We start from the raw sequence: 20,491 nt of genomic DNA on the forward strand, positions 1-20,491 counted from the left end.
ATATTTTCAGTATTTCCTCTTTAAATGTGAATTAATTTTTCCATCATTAACGTTTAAATGTTTTGTTTTTCCTTCAGGTAAGCTGACAGCTCGGGAGGGGGGGGGGGCACCTGTCCTGTTACCTGGGTGAGTACTTAGATGGTAAGGGGGAGGGGGAGACATACCTGGTAAACAATTACTACCACGATCGTCCTCGCCCTTAAATCAACAACACTTACTAGCTGATGATAAATTTAGATATTGACAGTTGGATGGTGTTGAGTGCTTGGGGCCCACGCTGACCCCTGGAGGGTGCGTGGGACCCCACGCTGGCCCCTGGAGGGTGCGTGGGGGTCCCGCCCTGGTCCCTGGAGGGTGCGTGGGGGCCCACGCTGGCCCCTGGAGGGTGCGTGGGGCCCCACGCTGGCCCCTGAAGGGGGGGGGGTGTATAACACATTACATAATGCACATGCTTGTCTCAGGTTGTGAATATAGATTATCATTACCTGGTTGATGGTTGATAAAGCCGTAATTCTAATTTAACATGTGTTCATTGCCTCAATGTTTATGAATAGTTGTTCAATCCAGCAGGAAGTGAACAGTGTGTACACATAGGTATGAGGATGTAACCAGTAAAATGTAGACAGGTAGGTACAAGTTATAAATTGGTGTTTATAAACATTTGTAAGCTGAGTGAAAGATGCTTTAGTGTAGCTGGCGTTGGCTTGTGTTAAGGAATCAGCGGTTCTGGCCTTGAATGGAAGGATATCCTCATTTGGTGCACATAATGGCCAGTGAAACTGTAAGTTTTAATATTTTGTGCAGGAGTTGTGCGGGGCGCCTTGACCGCTGCTCGAGGCCACTGTTTAAGGCCAGGAATAATATTAAGTTTTCTAACTGGTATAAATAACGTATTTGACAGAGGGCTTTGATCAGGCAGTGGTTATCGGGATGTGAAGACAGTTATGCGGAGTGAACTGGCCGTTAACCAAGGGCCGGAATCATCAAGAAGTTACGCAAGTACTTTGGAACCTGCTGGGAGGGCTTTGTGGTGAGTGTACAGCGCATTGGCGTCGTGGTTCTAATGTCCTGGGTTCGATCCCCATTGGAGGCGGAGTCAGATGAGCAGAGTTTCTTTCACACTGATGATCCTTTTCACCTAGCAGTAAATAGGTACCTGGGAGTTAGACAGCTGCTTCCTGGGGATGTGTATGAGTTAGAGAGAAATGTATGTAGTAGATACAATAGAGGAAAAATATTGGTTAGAGAGGCGGGGTCCAAGAGCTTGTAGCTCGATTCTGCACACACAAATAGTAAATATACCTTTTCTCAATCTTTGGCGGCTTTATTTATATTTATTAAAGAGTTTATTAGGTCCGAACCACCAGGAGGTTGTTTATAACAACAACATTTGCCTTGGGAATTTCGCCTATAAAGTCTTTAATACATGTAAACAAAATCGCTAAAGATTGAGAAAAGATGTACAGGTTGGTTAATCCGGCCCCAGGAGGAGGCGTGACTGTCGACCATCCTGTGAGGAGTGAGAGTCCTTGGGGGGGGGGGGGGGGGGGTTGAGGGGACAATTTAGGCGGGGTAGTTGGTGTCGTCCCTCCCTCCTCTCAACACCCCTTTGGCTTGACCAGTTAACGGTCACTTCTCTAAAGCCCCCTCCCCTGCTTTGAAAAGCAGAGGTGCAATAGGTACTCTGAGAAAGAACTCTATCAACATCAGAGGCCCGTGACTTTTCAACACGCTTCCACTACACATAAGGGGCCCCTCACGACCCCTGACAGTGTTCATGAGAGAACTTGATAAACACCTCCGAAGGATACCTGATTAACCAGGCTGTGACTTACACGTCAGGCTGCGAGCAACCGCGTCCAACAGCCTGGTTGACCAGTCCAGCAACGAGGAGGCCAGATCGACGACCGGGCCGCGGGGTCGCTAAGCCCCGAAATCATCGCAAGGTAACCTCAAGGGGTCCAATATAAAGCACTTCGCTTCGCGGCGGGCCTCTCGCTGATGACAGGGTAAGAACTGACCAAATCCATGAGACCCCCAACATGATGCCAATGAATACCTGGCCAGAAGGCAGCTGTACCGCATGAAGCACATGTATGTCCCAGACCCCGAAGAACCTCACGAAGCTGTAACCATCACCAGTGACTTAAGAGATCCATGAACCACCACACAACCACAATCACTCCAACAAAAAGTGATCAGACACACCCATGATCAGGCCTTCCCAAGACCTCAAATACTAAGTGGTCTGCTAGACGACTTAATGGCCCATCCCGGACCCGATTTATACCTAATAATTGAACAAAATAATAAATCAACTTTTTTGGGGCTACCAGAAGAGTAACCACCCTGATGTGGCTAAGATTAATCTCCAGCAGTCAACTCCAGCGGCTGTAGGTTTCCAGGCACCAGCCAGCTAGCTGGCCACCCGGCCAACGTCCTGACAACCCAACATACCCAAACGAACAACGCACTCACTCACTCACGCACTCACTCACTCACTCACTCACTCACTCACTCACTCACTCACTCACTCACTCACTCACTCACTCACTCACTCACTCACTCACTCACGCACTCACTCACTCACGCACTCACTCACTCACTCACTCACTCACTCACTCACTCACTCACTCACTCACTCACTCACTCACTCACTCACTCACTCACTCACTCACTCACTCACTCACTCACGCACTCACTCACTCACGCACTCACTCACGCACTCACTCACGCACTCACTCACTCACTCACTCACTCACTCACTCACTCACTCACTCACTCACTCACTCACTCACTCACTCACTCACTCACTCACTCACTCACGCACTCACTCACGCACTCACTCACTCACGCACTCACTCACGCACTCACTCACGCACTCACTCACTCACTCACTCACTCACTCACTCACTCACTCACTCACTCACTCACTCACTCACTCACTCACTCACTCACTCACGCACTCACTCACGCACTCACTCACTCACGCGCACTCACGCACACTCACTCACGCACACTCACTCACGCACACTCACTCACTCACTCACTCACTCACTGACTCACTCACGCACGCACAAACTCACTCACGAACTCACTCACTTTTTTTTCACCCGCATCCTCTTCCAGCATTTCACCTCCCCACCCGTCTACCTCCCCCACCCTTTCCAAACCCTTTGGACATCAAAGCGAAGTAACCTCAAGGTAAGGTAAACCTCCCACTCCTTAACATAGAGCACGATATAACTAACATCTTACTAGGGTTTGGATTTTATCTTTTTTATAATACCGTGTGTGTGTGTGTAATGTATGTTTGTATATGCGCCAACCGTGAATGGTGACCAAGTCATCATGCACCAGAAAACTCTTGTTAATGTCGACCAGTAAATGTTCTGGAGCAACATTTGCGGTGTGTGGGGAGGTAACGTTGTCCAGCGCACCGGAGCCACCGGGCTAAATGAAGTGATGGGGCGGAAAGAGCTGGGAATGTTTTGGTTAGCTTTCAATTGTTGAGTGATACGATAGCGTTTGTAACGTTCTGAAAAAGTTAACTTGTTTGTGAGGGTCGGGTGGTGCAGGCCCGCATACTTCCAGCGCCACACTGGATGGTTTTCTAAATTGAATTGAGTTCTGGAAGTACGTTTTTAAACCGGGCGGTGGCAGTGGTTGAGGGTGTACACCTCGTCTCTGACTGTGGGGGAATGTTTTGGCCCACTAGTAAATGTGGAGAGACGTTACAGTTCTCGCCACGGGTTTACCCCCACACACCACGTAATCCCCCACACACACACCTCGTACGTAATCCCCCACACACCCACCTCATACGTAATCCCCACAAACACCCACCTCATACGTAATCCCCACAAACACCCACCTCATACGTAATCCCCACAAACACCCACCTCATACGTAATCCCCACAAACACCCACCGCATACGTAATCCCCACACAAACACCCACCTCATACGTAATCCCCACAAACACCCACCTCATACGTAATCCCCACAAACACCCACCGCATACGTAATCCCCACACAAACACCCACCTCATACGTAATCCCCACAAACACCCACCGCATACGTAATCCCCCACAAACACCCAACGCATACGTAATCCCCCACAAACACCCACCGCATACGTAATCCCCCACAAACACCCACCGCATACGTAATCCCCCACAAACACCCACCTCATACGTAATCCCCCACAAACACCCACCGCATGCGTAATCCCCCACAAACACCCACCGCATACGTAATCCCCCACAAACACCCACCTCATACGTAATCCCCCACAAACACCCACCTCATACGTAATCCCCTACTAACACCCACCTCATACGTAATCCACACACATACAAACGACTCGACAATAAAAATTTGTTTGTTCATATTAGTATTTACTGACGATGTAAAACTAGTAAGGCGGAGACCCGAGGGAGTCTGGTGTTCAACAAGTGGCCTGTTAGATGGCTGCTGGAATCCAACCAACTTTTTGTAAATTTATGACGTGCAAGAATAGAAGCAAGAGTCCCTGTGGGCGTAGTGGTAACAGTCGCCCCGCACGTCGCTAGCGATTTCATCAGGGTTCGAGTTCTAGCGAGGGAGGATTGACTGGGGTACCGTTTCATAACTATTCGCCCCCCTGTGCACCCAGCAGTAACTGAGGACCTTTGTCGTTTACCGTTTGGTAGGAGTAAGGGAAGGGGGTCATGATTATTTTTTTCCGGGAATGAAGATGGAGAGGCACAGGAAAAACGAAAAATATAGAAATGGGAAATATAGTGAGTTGTGATAGACGCCCGGGCTGTCGAGTGGGGGGGGGGGGTCGGGAGTGAGGCGAGGAAGGGGGTTAGAAGGGGAGGGGGGGGTGAGGGTCGGGTGTGAATGGAGGGGGGTTGGGGGGGGGGGGTGGATACACTAGGCTGACAGATGATGAGTGACGTCAGTGTCATGGGCTTCATTATTGATTCCTCTTGTTTATGACCGATTTGGTATTCTGCGGTCCCTTGTTACTTGTTCCTGCTTGTTGGTGGGGCTCCCTGCTTGTTGGTGGGGCTGCCTCCTGCTTGTTGGTGGGGCTGCCTCCTGCTTGTTGGTGGGGCTGCCTGCTTGTTGGTGTGGCTCCCTGCTTGTTGGTGGGGCTGCCTGCTTGTTGGTGGGGCTGCCTCCTGCTTGTTGGTGGGGCTGCCTCCTGCTTGTTGGTGGGGCTGCCTGCTTGTTGGTGTGGCTCCCTGCTTGTTGGTGGGGCTGCCTGCTTGTTGGTGGGGCTGCCTGCTTGTTGGTGTGGCTCCCTGCTTGTTGGTGGGGCTGCCTGCTTGTTGGTGAGGCTGCCTGCTTGTTGGTGGGGCTGCCTGCTTGTTGGTGGGGCTGCCTGCTTGTTGGTGGGGCTGCCTCCTGCTTGTTGGTGGGGCTGCCTGCTTGTTGGTGTGGCTCCCTGCTTGTTGGTGGGGCTGCCTGCTTGTTGGTGGGGCTCCCTGCTTGTTGGTGGGGCTGCCTCCTGCTTGTTGGTGGGGCTGCCTCCTGCTTGTTGGTGGGGCTGCCTGCTTGTTGGTGTGGCTCCCTGCTTGTTGGTGGGGCTGCCTGCTTGTTGGTGGGGCTGCCTGCTTGTTGGTGTGGCTCCCTGCTTGTTGGTGGGGCTGCCTGCTTGTTGGTGGGGCTGCCTGCTTGTTGGTGGGGCTGCCTGCTTGTTGGTGGGGCTGCCTCCTGCTTGTTGGTGGGGCTGCCTGCTTGTTGGTGTGGCTCCCTGCTTGTTGGTGGGGCTGCCTGCTTGTTGGTGGGGCTGCCTGCTTGTTGGTGGGGCTGCCTGCTTGTTGGTGGGGCTGCCTGCTTGTTGGTGGGGCTGCCTGCTTGTTGGTGTGGCTCCCTGCTTGTTGGTGGGGCTGCCTGCTTGTTGGTGTGGCTCCCTGCTTGTTGGTGGGGCTGCCTGCTTGTTGGTGGGGCTGCCTGCTTGTTGGTGGGGCTGCCTGCTTTTTGGTGGGGCTGCCTGCTTGTTGGTGGGGCTGCCTCCTGCTTGTTGGTGGGGCTGCCTGCTTGTTGGTGGGGCTCCCTGCTTGTTGGTGGGGCTGCCTGCTTGTTGGTGGGGCTGCCTGCTTGTTGGTGGGGCTGCCTGCTTGTTGGTGGGGCTGCCTCCTGCTTGTTGGTGGGGCTGCCTGCTTGTTGGTGGGGCTGCCTCCTGCTTGTTGGTGTGGCTCCCTGCTTGTTGGTGTGGCTCCCTGCTTGTTGGTGGGGCTGCCTGCTTGTTGGTGGGGCTGCCTGCTTGTTGGTGGGGCTGCCTGCTTGTTGGTGGGGCTGCCTGCTTGTTGGTGGGGCTGCCTGCTTGTTGGTGGGGCTGCCTCCTGCTTGTTGGTGTGGCTCCCTGCTTGTTGGTGGGGCTGCCTGCTTGTTGGTGGGGCTGCCTGCTTGTTGGTGGGGCTGCCTCCTGCTTGTTGGTGTGGCTCCCTGCTTGTTGGTGGGGCTCCCTGCTTGTTGGTGGGGCTGCCTGCTTGTTGGTGGGGCTGCCTGCTTGTTGGTGGGGCTCCCTGCTTGTTGGTGGGGCTGCCTCCTGCTTGTTGGTGGGGCTGCCTGCTTGTTGGTGGGGCTGCCTGCTTGTTGGTGGGGCTCCCTGCTTGTTGGTGGGGCTGCCTGCTTGTTGGTGGGGCTGCCTGCTTGTTGGTGGGGCTGCCTGCTTGTTGGTGGGGCTGCCTCCTGCTTGTTGGTGTGGCTCCCTGCTTGTTGGTGTGGCTCCCTGCTTGTTGGTGGGGCTGCCTGCTTGTTGGTGGGGCTGCCTGCTTGTTGGTGGGGCTCCCTGCTTGTTGGTGGGGCTGCCTCCTGCTTGTTGGTGGGGCTGCCTCCTGCTTGTTGGTGGGGCTGCCTGCTTGTTGGTGGGGCTGCCTGCTTGTTGGTGGGGCTGCCTGCTTGTTGGTGGGGCTGCCTGCTTGTTGGTGGGGCTGCCTGCTTGTTGGTGGGGCTGCCTGCTTGTTGGTGGGGCTGCCTGCTTGTTGGTGGGGCTGCCTGCTTGTTGGTGGGGCTCCCTGCTTGTTGGTGGGGCTCCCTGCTTGTTGGTGGGGCTGCCTGCTTGTTGGTGGGGCTGCCTCCTGCTTGTTGGTGGGGCTGCCTCCTGCTTGTTGGTGTGGCTCCCTGCTTGTTGGTGGGGCTGCCTGCTTGTTGGTGGGGCTGCCTGCTTGTTGGTGGGGCTCCCTGCTTGTTGGTGGGGCTCCCTGCTTGTTGGTGGGGCTGCCTCCTGCTTGTTGGTGGGGCTGCCTCCTGCTTGTTGGTGGGGCTGCCTGCTTGTTGGTGGGGCTGCCTGCTTGTTGGTGGGGCTGCCTGCTTGTTGGTGGGGCTCCCTGCTTGTTGGTGGGGCTGCCTGCTTGTTGGTGGGGCTCCCTGCTTGTTGGTGGGGCTGCCTGCTTGTTGGTGGGGCTGCCTGCTTGTTGGTGGGGCTGCCTGCTTGTTGGTGGGGCTGCCTGCTTGTTGGTGGGGCTGCCTGCTTGTTGGTGGGGCTGCCTGCTTGTTGGTGGGGCTGCCTGCTTGTTGGTGGGGCTGCCTCCTGCTTGTTGGTGGGGCTGCCTGCTTGTTGGTGGGGCTCCCTCCTGCTTGTTGGCGGGGCTCCTTGCTTCCTTTTCCCAGGATATTGGTGCACGGGTCCTCGTCCTGTGGCCGGCCCACTAAGTCTTACACGTTTGTTTAACTGAGGCGCTGGATGAGTGTGTGTGACTCGTGTGTTATCTTCAGTGAGGTCATGTCCCTCGGGGGTAACACTCCTGCGCTCCTAAATCTGGGTGGAAATCTTGTCTGGTTTGTAACTCTGCAGTGAAATTGACACAAAAATTGACACAAGTTTATTGAGGTAAAATACACAGGAAGGGATGAAGTAGCTCAAGCTATTCTCACCCCGTTCACGACATCGTCTTAATACATACATAGATACACATCACAAGCAATAAACGTATTACCGAACATTCTGAGAGATAAACATCTACATTTCCTAGTCTGCAGTGTGTTAGATAATGTTCCAGTGGTTGTTGAGCATGTCCCCAGTGCTGACATTTCCTTTCGTCTTCGGGAACCTGTAAACCTATTTCCCATGCACGTGGGTATGCAAGCACGAAGGCACTTCTGTTGTTCTACTGCTCCCTTTCATCAAAATAAGTTGTTCGTAGTTGGTTGAACTTTTGTACCACCCCGCAGATTAAGGGTTAAGCTGCTGTGTTGTGGTCACTACATTTTCTGCATTGCTCTATCGCTAGTTATTTTCTTAATGTGTACTAGACAGTGGTATCTTAATGTCTACATTCCTCCTCTTAATTGCAAGTTTTGCAGCTTCATCAGCAATGTCATTCCTTAGTATTCCTACATAGCACCCAGTTGATGAGTATCCGACGACCTTGACCTTTGTGAGTATTTGCATCATTCCTGCAACATTATTGGTCAGATGAATGTCACGTAAGTGTTCTTGTTGTAAGGTTTCAATGGGGTTTCTTAAATCTGTATGGTAACGTGTTGTCGGTGTTCAGTAAGAGCATGTTCCATAGCCATTTGTATGGTTAGCATCTCTGTCAAGTGGAACATCAATTTTGAATTTCCAGCTAACTCCAGATTCTTGACTGCTGGTGTACTGATCCGTCCGTGAAGTATGTGAAGCTGTCGGATACCAAGTTTACTTCTGTATTCGTCCGTTACCTTACCTTGAAGTGTTTCCGGGACTTAGTGTCCCCGCGGTCCGGTCGTCCACCAGGCCGCCTCGTTCCTGGACTGGTCAACCAGGCTGTTTGACGCGGCTGCTCGCAGCCTGACATGAATCACAGCCTGGTTGATCAGGTATACTTTGGAGGTGTTTATCCAGCTACCCGTGCAATAATCCGTAGCAGATGGGGATTAGTCTGATTCTTTTCTAAAGTCTACTGGCAATGATGCCCACGGGGCTTGCAAAACAAAGTCTGCATGTATTTTGTCGATAATACCCCCTCCCTCCCCCCCTGTGATTATATTCGGGATCTCGAATGTTTTAATAGTTTATTGCACAGTGGGTCCACCTGTTGCTATTTGAAGCTCTTCTGCCCCAACTAAGTTCACCGTTGATTATATCTTTAAGTGAACCAGTTGTTGGTTTAGTCAATATCGTGGTCGGCATTCAGGTAGCAATCACTTTTACCCTTATTTCAACCCATGTTAGTTTGGTTTGTAGTCTTAGGTTTAATATTGTAGGCCATCATGTAGCTCCCGTTATGACTACCCTCAACCTCACTGGCCAGGAGGTAGAGTGAGGGAGGCCGGCGCTGTATGATCAACTAGGAAACGAAGGGCGTGGGAGTAAAACATTCTTAACATTGTATCCCACTCTTAGACGGGGCTCTGAGACTGCTCTCAATATATTCAGTCGCGATTTTGCTTGCTCCTTCAGATGTTGAATCTTCGTGTAAGTGATATACTCACCTACTTGTAGGTGTTATACTCACCAACTTGTAGGTGTTGCTTTTAGTTGTTATTGGCTCTGTCCTTAATACATCAGCGGAGTTAACAGCAACATGAATTGTCTGGTGCAACTCCCCGGCGGCCGGTTGAGGGTGCTTTGTGTAACCTGTTTTCCGGCCACAGAAATATGCCAGACTGTTCCAGCATGTTCCTTCAGTTTGAAACGCAACAGATCCACGAGTGTACTTAAGAAGAATTGGATGTCTCGCTGCTTGATACCTGCTTAATGGGGTTCTGGGAGTTCTTCTACTCAAGCGGGGCTAGGGTTGGCTTGTGAGAGCTTGGTCCAACAGGCTGTTACTTGGAGCGGCCCGCAGGCCCACATATCCACCACAGCCCGGTTGGTCCGGCACTTCAAGAGAAAACTGGATAGTTTTCTTCAAGATGATGTCTACGGTTCTTCCGGCAATATTTCTTATACACGCTGGGAGGATGTTAAACAACCGTGGACCTCTGACGTTTATAGTGTTTTATGATTGTGCCTATGGCCGGGAGCCGGTCGGCCGAGCGGACAGCACACTGGACTTGTGATCCTGTGGTCCCGCGTTCGATCCCAGGCGCTGGCGAGAAACAATGGGCAGAGTTTTTTTTCACCCTATGCCCCTGTTACCTAGCAGTAAAATAGGTACCTGGGTGTTAGTCAGCTGTCACGGGCTGCTTCCTGGGGGTGGAGGCCTGGTCGTGGACCGGGCCGCGGGGACACTAAAGCCCCGAAATCATCTCAAGATAACCTCAAGATGGCACCCCTGCTCTTCACTGGTTCTATTGTCACTGCAGAGTACAACATACCCTACAACACATTCAAGAGAGTTTATTTAATAATTAATTGGTGAACAAGGTTTTAAGGGATTCTTAATCCAGATTTCAAAAGACGGTTGTTATAGTACCTTGTCCATGCAATTGATATCCGTTTGATGAAGAGCACAAGACGCAGATTGTGATATCATCCCTACGTCACATTCTGGGATGGGTTCGTCTCCCATTTGGCACTTTTTCTGTCCTGTTGTCAGCAGCCAGCTTCACTGTTGGGGGTCATGCTTTGTTTGTTCCGGTCATTCTGTAGTGTTTACAAGTCTTCCACCTTGTATATCCTTCCCATAGTTATTGCGTCATCAGCAAACATTAGGATTAAGAAGGTTATTCACTCTAGAAGACCATTTACGTTAAGAATAATATAGGACCCTAGCACTGACCCCTGGTGTCACTGGGGACCCCTAGCACTGACCCCTGGTGTCACTGTGGACCCCTAGCACTGACCCCTGGTGTCACTGTGGACCCCTAGCACTGACCCCTGGTGTCACTGAAGTATCTCCTCATTGTTACTCTCTGGCTTGTGTAGCGTAAGTGGTCTCGTCCTGTGAAGCACTTGTCCTGTCACTCCCAACACTCTCCAACTTGTGCACTAGTCCCATATGGGGGGTTTATGACTGTCCTAAAATATGCAGTCTGTCCGCTTATGTTAGGGCTTTGTCCCCAGCACAACTTAGTTGATCGGGCACTAATGGCAGGAACCTGTCGCATTCCTTCTTGAAAACAGCTAAGGGGGCAATGAGTACGAGGAGGGTGGTGTTCTAAACCGCGGGTCACATTGACCAGAATGGTTGGCGGCGTGGCTGACGACCGATAACGATGACGTCAGAGGCTGGTCGTCATGGTGATAGCCAGTAGGGATGACGTCAGAGGCTGGCAAGGTCGTGATAGCCAGTAAGGATAACATGAGCGGGTAGTTGGTGTGGGAGACACTTCACCTTGGTGAGCAACTGTGGCCAGCTGGTGTGGGTATAGGAGAGCAGCGGCCCCCAGTGCTCCCACACCACACTATACCACACCACTCCCCCCCCCACCCCACACTATTCCACACCACTCCCCCCCCCACCCCACACTATACCACACCACTCCCCCCCACCCCACACTATACCACACCACTCCCCCCCACCCCACACTATACCACACCACTCCCTCCCCACACCACACTACCACACCACTCCCCCCCCACACCACACTATACCACACCACTCCCCCCCCACACCACACTATACCACCCCCTCCCCACACCACACTATACCACTCCCCCCCCCCCACACCACACTATACCACACCACTCCCCCCCACCCCACACTATACCACACCACTCCCTCCCCACACCACACTATACCACACCACTCCCTCCCCACACCACACTACCACACCACTCCCCCCCCACACCACACTATACCACACCACTCCCCCCACACCACACTATACCACACCACTCCCTCCCCACACCACACTATACCACACCACTCCCCCCCCACACCACACTATACCACACCACTCCCCCCACACCACACTATACCACACCACTCCCTCCCCACACCACACTATACCACACCACTCCCCCCCCCACACCACACTATACCACACCACTCCCCCCCCCCACACCACACTATACCACCCCCTCCCCACACCACACTATACCACTCCCCCCCCACACCACACTATACCACACCACTCCCCCCACACCACACTATACCACACCACTCCCCCCACACCACACTATACCACACCACTCCCCCCCACACCACACTATACCACACCACCCCCCACACCACACTATACCACACCACTCCCCCCACCCACCCACACTATACCACACTACTCCCCCAACCCCTCACTATACCACACCACACCTCCCCCCACCCCACACTATACCAAAACATTTCCCCCCATCCCGCACTATACCAAAACATTCCCCCCCATCCCACACCATACCACACCATACCACTCCCCCCACACCATACCACTCCCCCCACACATACAATATATATATATATATAACTGAAAACTCTCACCAGAAGTGACTCGAACCCATACTGCCAGGAGGACTATGCAATTGGTGTACAGGAGACCTTAACCGCTCGACCATCACGGCCGTACAAAAGATGATGGTAGCTGAGGCTATTTGCCCATCATCCCGACGGCGCTCTGATCTTGTGTTGTATTATGATTCATGTGGTGGGTGTACTGTACACGAGGTGTACTGGGTGTAGGGCCGCCCAGCTGGTGAAGGTTGTGTGGGTTAAGTTGGGGTGGGAAGGGGAGGCTGGCACACAGGTGTACCTGTGGGGGAGTAACTGAGCACCTCCCGCAGCTGCCGGCTGCTACTCTCACCCACCCGGGGTAGGGGAGTGTGGTGGTGAAGGGCAGGGGGGGGGGAGGCGTTACATGGGTGCTGCCCGGGTGGTGGACGCTAAAGCCTCCCTGCTAAGGGAGTGACAGTTTTGGGACATGACTGCCAACGTTTGTGATGTTACTGGCAAGTGTATGGCAGCCACACTAGGTGCCGGCAGGTCGTGCCTGACGTGTATAGTGCACGACGAGACGTGCACCATACCTTGAGGGTCCCCCGAGCAACGCCCACCACACCAAGTTGCCTCTTTCCCACTCATTCTATATGAGAATAAATTATATTTTTAAGCCAATTAATATTGAATATGGTGGTGGTGGTGTGGGTTACCTGGAGAGGCGGGGATGAGGTTACACAGGAGGGGTGGAGGGAGGGGCGGGGGGAGGGGGGGGTGTCTACACTGGCCAGACCTTGTGGGTGACGAGCAGCGGACCTGGGCCCAGATTCCCGAAAGCACTTAGGCAAACACAACGAATGTGTACATCTTTCCTCAATCTTTTACGGCTTTGGTTACATTTATTAAACAGTTTACAAGCATGAAAACTTCCCATTCAACTGTTGTTATTGTTATAAACAGCTTCCTGGTGCTTCGGAGCTCATTAACTTTAATAATTGGAAACAAAGCCGTCAAAGATTGAGAAAAGATGTACAGGTTCGTAAGAGCTTTCATGAATCTGGCCCCTGGCTATGGTGTGATGCCACCCGAGGCAGCCTGGTGCGGCCGGTGTGGCCACAAGCACCGTGTACTGGTACTGGCCGGCTGCCTCTATAAACACTTGACCCTAGTATGTCCCTCCCTTACTTTCATGCATTTAAGATATTGCTGGGTCATTCCCCCTCTCACTCAGTCTACTGCATGCATATGTATACATTAAATGCATTTTAAGAAAGAGGTATTCAGGTATGGTGAAACTGAAGACCTTAAACAAAATACAAGTTACAAAACACACAAAATCTGCCCATAGTAGGAAAGCAGCATGTAAAGGATTTATGAATAATGATGTCTGACTACCTAACGTTTAGGGAGCATAACCAAGCAAATATTCCGTCACAGAAAAATGATAGGATGACGAGGACTTTTTAAATCCAGGGATCCCACCACTATGGTTGTACTCAAGTCAATTGTGTTGTCCCGTCTTGGGTATTGCTCAGTGCTCACTTCCCCCCTTCAGAGCAGGAGAGATTGCTGAGAGAGAGGGAATACAGAGAACATATACGGCACGCATAGACGCGATAAAGCACCTAAATTATTGGGATCGTGTCAAAGCTCTCCAAATGTATTCACTAGAAAGGAGACGAGAGAGATACCAAATAATATACACGTGGAAAATACTGGAGGGCCAGGTCCCTAATCTGCACAGTAAAATAACAACGTACTGGAGTGAACGATATGAAAGAAAATGCAGAATAGAACCAATGAAGAGCAGAGGTGCCATAGGCACAATCAGAGAACTGTATAAACATCAGAGGTCCGCGGTTGTTCAACACCCTCCCAGCGAGCATAAGAAATATTGCCGGAACAACCGTTGACATCTTCAAGAGAAAACTAGACAGTTTTCTTAAAAGAAGTGCCGGACCAACCGGGCTGTGGTGGATATGGGGGCCTGCGGGCCGCTTCAAGCAACAGCCAGTTGAACCAGGCTCTCGCAAGGCCGGGCTTGAGGAATAAACTCTCAGAACCCCATTAATTAAGCAGGTACAATCCAGGTTCTGTCGCCGGTTGCTTCAATTCTGCCGCCCCTCTCCCATCCACTACTGGTTCCCTCCCGGTCCTGACGGCTGGAGGGCCAGGGGGGGGGGGCAACCCCTGGGTGTGTGCGACTGAGCCTCAGTAATAAGCGAAATTACCAGCAATTATTTCTGACAAGACAAGTGTGGTGTACACAGTAAGGCTGCTGGCCGTAGGCAGTTAGTGGCACGTGGGCGTCCTGATGGAGCCCCTGGCCCCTGCCACCCGCCTGCTTGTAGTGTATAGCCTCAGGGGCACCGCCTCAACACACCTGCTTGATGGGGTTCTGGGAGTTCTTGTACTCCGCAAGCCCGGCCCGAGGCCAGACTTGACTTGTGAGAGCTTAGTTCAACAGGCTGTTGCTTGGCTTATCACCCACATAATCACCTCAGCCCGGTTAGTCCATCACTCCTTGAAGAAAACTATGTAGTTTTCTCTTGAAAACCTCACAGCACTTCCACCATTACCCCCCCCCCCCTTTCCAGCCCGTCCTCCCAAAGTTTCCCAACGTCAAGAAGCTGTCGTACTAAAGTGCCCCTATCCTAACCTCTCTGAGGACCCAAAAAAGAAAACTGGACAGTGTCAATTTTGCAAGTCGCTACCATTTTCTAGTACGACAGTTTTTGGACTAAGAGAATACGTCAAAAGGCGACGCTATTAGGAGGCCGGATTGCCCACCACCCTCACAGCACGTCCGGAGGCATGCCCCAGAGCTGAGAGGTATGAGTTACGGGGAAAGACTATTTGAGTTAGACCTTGCATCACTGTAAAAGAGAATAAACAAGAACGATATTATTACCACATACAAATAGACGGGGCAGGCTAATTAGCATGGCAGTACACTAATAACATGATGATTTCCTCTGAAGAAGATAGCTCTTCTAAAAGTCAAGCCTGGCCTCGGGCCGGGCTTGGAGTAGAACTCCCAGAACACCACCAAGCAGGTATCGAAAAAGTACAAGCTGACATTAATAGTCTTCGATTGGGCAGCGGAAAATATCATGATGTTTAACAGTTCCAGACTATTCAGGTGTTAGGTACTTGGGTATGAGGGACACGAGGAACTTGAGCGAAATACAGCGAACTGGACACAGACTTGCTTTATAGAAGGAAATCATGTTAAAGATCTGGGAATTATGTCTGACGATCTGACCTTTTGTGAACATAACCGAGAAAGTTCAAGTTAGTTTATAGAGATAATGAAATAATCTGAAAAGGATAGAGTAGCTTAGGTACTTCTATCCTCGATAACCAAACCAATGTAGCGGTGGCTATAATTGTGTTGTCACATCACCTCTCCCGAATATCGTCGGCAGCAGAGTACGAGCTCCAGGCTGGAGTGTAATATGCGTGTACCGTGTTGTTGGGTGTCAGGCCACAGTCAAGTCCAGTCACGTCAGCATCATCTGCATCACTTGCTCAACATAGGCGGTCCAGGGCTGGCTTATGTTAATACTGTACGTCAGTATTAATATCCGACACGATATTGGTACATGTGTAAACCATTGTAATAAGCTAACGTGGGGCATGTCAGGTGCGTGTGACAATCGCTTTGTATTGAGCTCATACAACATGTCGTCAGGTGACTAGATCCTTCAACACCCTTCACTTTGTGACACGTTGTGTGTCTTGCCGATATATGCAACAGGTATATACAATGTTTGCAACTTGCATATTCCGTAAGTGGTACAGGAAATAGTACAATACATTCTAGAACACCTGGAACTCATAAAGTATTGTTTCCCACACGGTGACACGATGTGTTTCGGTTCCAACTTCCAAAAATGAATTCGAGTACTCGACGTTGGCCACAGAGAAGTGCATCTTGCATGTATAAGGCTGCGTTATTACTTGTGGCACTAATTGGTGTGACGTCAGCTGCCTTCATGACGTGAGCACAGCCGTCGCCTTGGTGTTCAGTTCCCAGAACCTAAAGATTTTATCCTAGTTGAGAAACATGACCGCGGCTGGCCACAGGTTGTACCCTCGCTTCTCCCTACCTGGAACACCTGGCCAGTGTCACACTGTATCCTACAGCATTGCTTAAAGTGCTGAATACATTAGACCTAATGTTGTATTAAGGTATAGTTTAACTTTCTGGTCTTAAATAATAAAAATTGTTGGAAAAGTTCTTATTCTATAAGAAAGAATGATTGCCTGTTTGTCCAAAGTTGGAGGCCAGATGCTTGAGGTCTAGCCTCGTCCAACTGTACAGGGGAAATGGTCTGGGGTACGGCATCAACATAGCCTAGTCAGGCTCGGCCAAAATGCTTAAAAAATATTTGCCATTGTAGACCCCCTCCCCCTTTGACCATGCGATTTTCAGAAAAGTTAAAAAAAATTGTGTAATTCCCCTAAGGTTTTTTAGCGATAGTAATATTTTCTGAGACCCAAACAGTTTTGCGCTTCTTAATAAATGTTCTGAGAGAAGGGGAACACGGGGAAAGACGAAGGAGATGGGGACGAGGAGGTCAAGGGGAGAGACATGTTAGAGGGGGTAAGAGACTCGGGTGCAGCCGGGTTACCCCTCCTATATATGTACAAATGGAAATGTGTCCGAGATTGGAGGGGGGGGGGGGGTGAAGATGAAAGAGAGAGGGGAGGGCGATATATGGTTGGGGTAAGATGGGAAGGGGTCAAGGTATGGTATAGCATGATAAAGGTATGATCTCGGTCAAGGTATATTCAAAGGGGAGGGGGGAGAGGGGGGCACCGCTGGAATAGTTTCTTGTATAGTATATTGATTAAGACTGTGTTGTATATTGAAGAGCCACTGATGAAGGGAAGGCGGTGTAGGTAGTTGACGATACTGGTGGTGGTGAAGGGTAAAGGAGTCTGTCTCTGTCTCACTCATACTGTGGGCAACCCGCCCTCTTAAAAATGTCACTTTTCGCTCAGGCCAAAAATGTACGTACAGTAATTTGAAATGAAATCGGCGCACGAAAGTGATGTACTGTCTCGTTTTCTGTTTGAGTCCTCCGGCTTACTCTGTGAGGTTAGGAGAGGAAATATTCAATTGACGTTTTGAAACTTTAGGAGAATTTCCTGCCCTCCTACCAGAGGACCCCGTAACCTGGCCTGAGGGGCCTCGTAGCCTGGTGGATAGCGCGCAGGACTCGTAATTCTGTGGCGCGGGTTCGATTCCCGCACGAGGCAGAAACAAATGGGCAAAGTTTCTTTCACCCTGAATGCCCCTGTTACCTAGCAGTAAATAGGTACCTGGGAGTTAGTCAGCTGTCACGGGCTGCTTCCTGGGGGTGGAGGCCTTTTCGAGGACCGGGCCGCGGGGACACTAAAGCCCCGAAATCATCTCAAGATAACCTACTGTTTTGGGAAAAAAAATTAAAAACTTTTTTTCATTTTCAAATTATCCATTTTCGGCCGTAAACAGCCAAATTCAGACGTAATTTGTGAGAGGACAGGTTACACTCACTTTCATTCACTCTCTCTCCTTTCTTTCTCTCACTTCATTCTCACTTTCTCTCACTTTCTCTTCTCACTTTCTATCTCATTCACTAAATCTCTCCTACTCTCTTCCTCCCATTCTCTCCCACTCCCGCACGCACAATATTATCCATATAATGGCGTAAAAGCTTTTTTAACATTTTAGTTATGCTTTGAATTTGTTAATAATTTTTGTATATTTCAGTGCTTTTCAATGAATTTGTATTTAAGTGTCATCTTGTTGTATCGATTTTTGTTTGTTTAATGTTACTGGGCTATATATCGTGCGAAATGACAGGAATTTAGAAATATTTCTATTTCTAAGACAATGTAATGTTTCTTACATTCATATGGTGGGATAATCTGCCGTAGGTGGCGTTAATATGATGTTGTTATAGATTCAGCTACTGGGAACAGGTTCCAAGTAGCACGGGCTATGGTGAGCCCGTAGTGGACTTACCTGGCACGGGAGTGGTGCCGTCTCTCTGAGGCGTTAATATATCTCCTTCCAAGAAATAGAAGTGACAGTACCGAGGCCTCACCACCACCACCACATCCCCCGCACGTAAGACGTGGACCAGGTGTGGGGTCCGTCCTGAACCATTATAAAGTGTGATAATGATCCTGGACGGAGCCTGACGTGGTCACCTGCTCCGTCTGTGGTGTTGCTTGCCTCTTGCTCGACGTTAGTTACCCTTGTCAAGCACGTCACTCTACCTGTCACGCCGGTGTCCTCACCAGTTCTCACACGACACTAAATCCGCGCAGGGAAAATCCTGGGATATTTGTGTTTAGCGTGACAGGTTTAGACTGGTGAGGTAGGCAGGACAACAATAACGTTGTTGTGTAACAGACGTTACACTTCTTTGGTGAAGCTTACCATAGCGGTGAGTGTAGTGGTGCCGCACGTTAGTGATACTGTCACTGCTCCGCCTGGTGTAAGTTGTGATAACTGACGCCCTTACACGGGGCTGCTGTTGAGCAAGAGGTTTATTGTTGTAGTGTGGCCCAACCTGTGACGACGAGCCCCGGGCTCCACAACGGTGGCGGCGTCTCTGTACCCACGCGCTGTACTCACCTACTTGTGCTTGCGGGGGTTGAGCTTCGGCTCTTTGGTCCCGCCTCTCAACCGTCAATCAACTGGTGCACAGGTTCCTGAGCTTGTGTGGCGTGACTGTGGTCTTGGTGTAGTTGTCAAGCACCCAGTAGCGTTTTGACGATGGCCAGTAGGCTTGGTAGAGCCTATAGACACGCTCGGAGGCTCATCACAACAGCAGAGCAAACTAAAGCAAGCAGGTACACACCTTACTACAGTTATTAGCCAAGTTAAATTATACGATTATGTGGTTTATACTGTAGTGCAATGCTTCATATGAGTTCCTTTTATTATGTAACTCAGGGAGTAGGAAACATTGAGCACGGTAACTCGTAACACCATATTGGTCACCTGCCATTACCATGCGAGTGGCATTTTCATGGGTGTGATGCTGGAGTTTTCCTCTGTGTTGAACATAATTGTTTATGGAGGAGGATCTGAAGAATAAATTTTCAAGAATAGCCACCAGGTTGCTTCACATTGAGCACTAGAACTGCATTCTTCTAGCTGCTGAAAACTTGTCTTGAATTGGTTTTATTCGGCTCCTGTCTTGCACCATACACCATACAGGTAAATAGTGACCTGTACTCTTGTGCCTTAGTTTGTCTCCCGCCGAAATTTTGGCGAGTACCTGTTTTTGTAATGGGTTCTAGAGTGTGTGTTTAGGCTTTTTTTTTAACACTTGGCACAAATGTGAAGTGCATAGTTTTGTGAAGTGACGAGTGACCTCGTGGAAGGGCTGCTTGGGTTACCTGGTCGAGCAAGAGACTACTGCATTCTTCCCCCCCCCCCCGTGTGTGCGTGCGTGCGTGCACATCTTGGGTGTGGGCTGCCTCTGCAGCGCTCGCTGACGGGGGGGGGGCCTTTAAGCAGTACTGATAAGCGATGATGATGTCATAGTTATTGATAAGCAGTGATTATATTGTTATTGTGGTGCAGTTAACGATAAGACGGTCACACTGTGAACTTCTTCACCAATCCTGTCGCTCCTGGCAAAAATACTACTTGGATCCTGCAATCTTACTTGACTAGTTGACTTGATATAAAAATTAAAAGTCGATATAAAATTAATATATTAGACATTAATAAAGAGGTGTGTGTCTATTTTATATATAATATAAATATATATAATATATATATATATATATATATATATATATATATATATATATATATATATATATATATATATATATATATATATATATAATATGCGAACAAGCTTGAATGGTCCCCAAGCCAATATGCAACTGAAAACTCCACACCCCAGAAGGATTCGAACCCAGACCGCCGGGAGCACTGTGCATCATACCAGGTACAGCACTGTACCTGGTTCTTTAACCACTCAACCACAGTGACGGTACAAAAGACATTGGTAGCCGAGGCTATATCCCCAACGTCCTGACAGCACTTGGTAGTAAGCTTGGGCATCGATATTTCATCGAATCGCCTCAGTTTGTGGGGCCACGTGAGCAAGCTTACCACCAAGTGCTGTCGGGACGTTGATATATATATATATATATATATATATATATATATATATATATATATATATATATATAATATAAATAATTTATTATATTATTAATAAAAATAATTTTAT

At 50.1% G+C, this 20,491-nt stretch overlaps 1 protein-coding gene across 1 annotated transcript in view; it reads right to left on the bottom strand.

Annotated features, from left to right (window-relative positions):
- The window catches only part of LOC138363336 (sericin-2-like), a 46,257-nt gene that overhangs the window by 5,209 nt on the left and 20,557 nt on the right, over positions 1–20,491 (bottom strand). The window lies entirely within an intron of this gene.

The sequence above is a fragment of the Procambarus clarkii genome, chromosome 10 (genome assembly GCF_040958095.1).
Source record: "Procambarus clarkii isolate CNS0578487 chromosome 10, FALCON_Pclarkii_2.0, whole genome shotgun sequence".
Classification (NCBI taxonomy): Eukaryota; Metazoa; Arthropoda; class Malacostraca; order Decapoda; family Cambaridae; genus Procambarus; species Procambarus clarkii.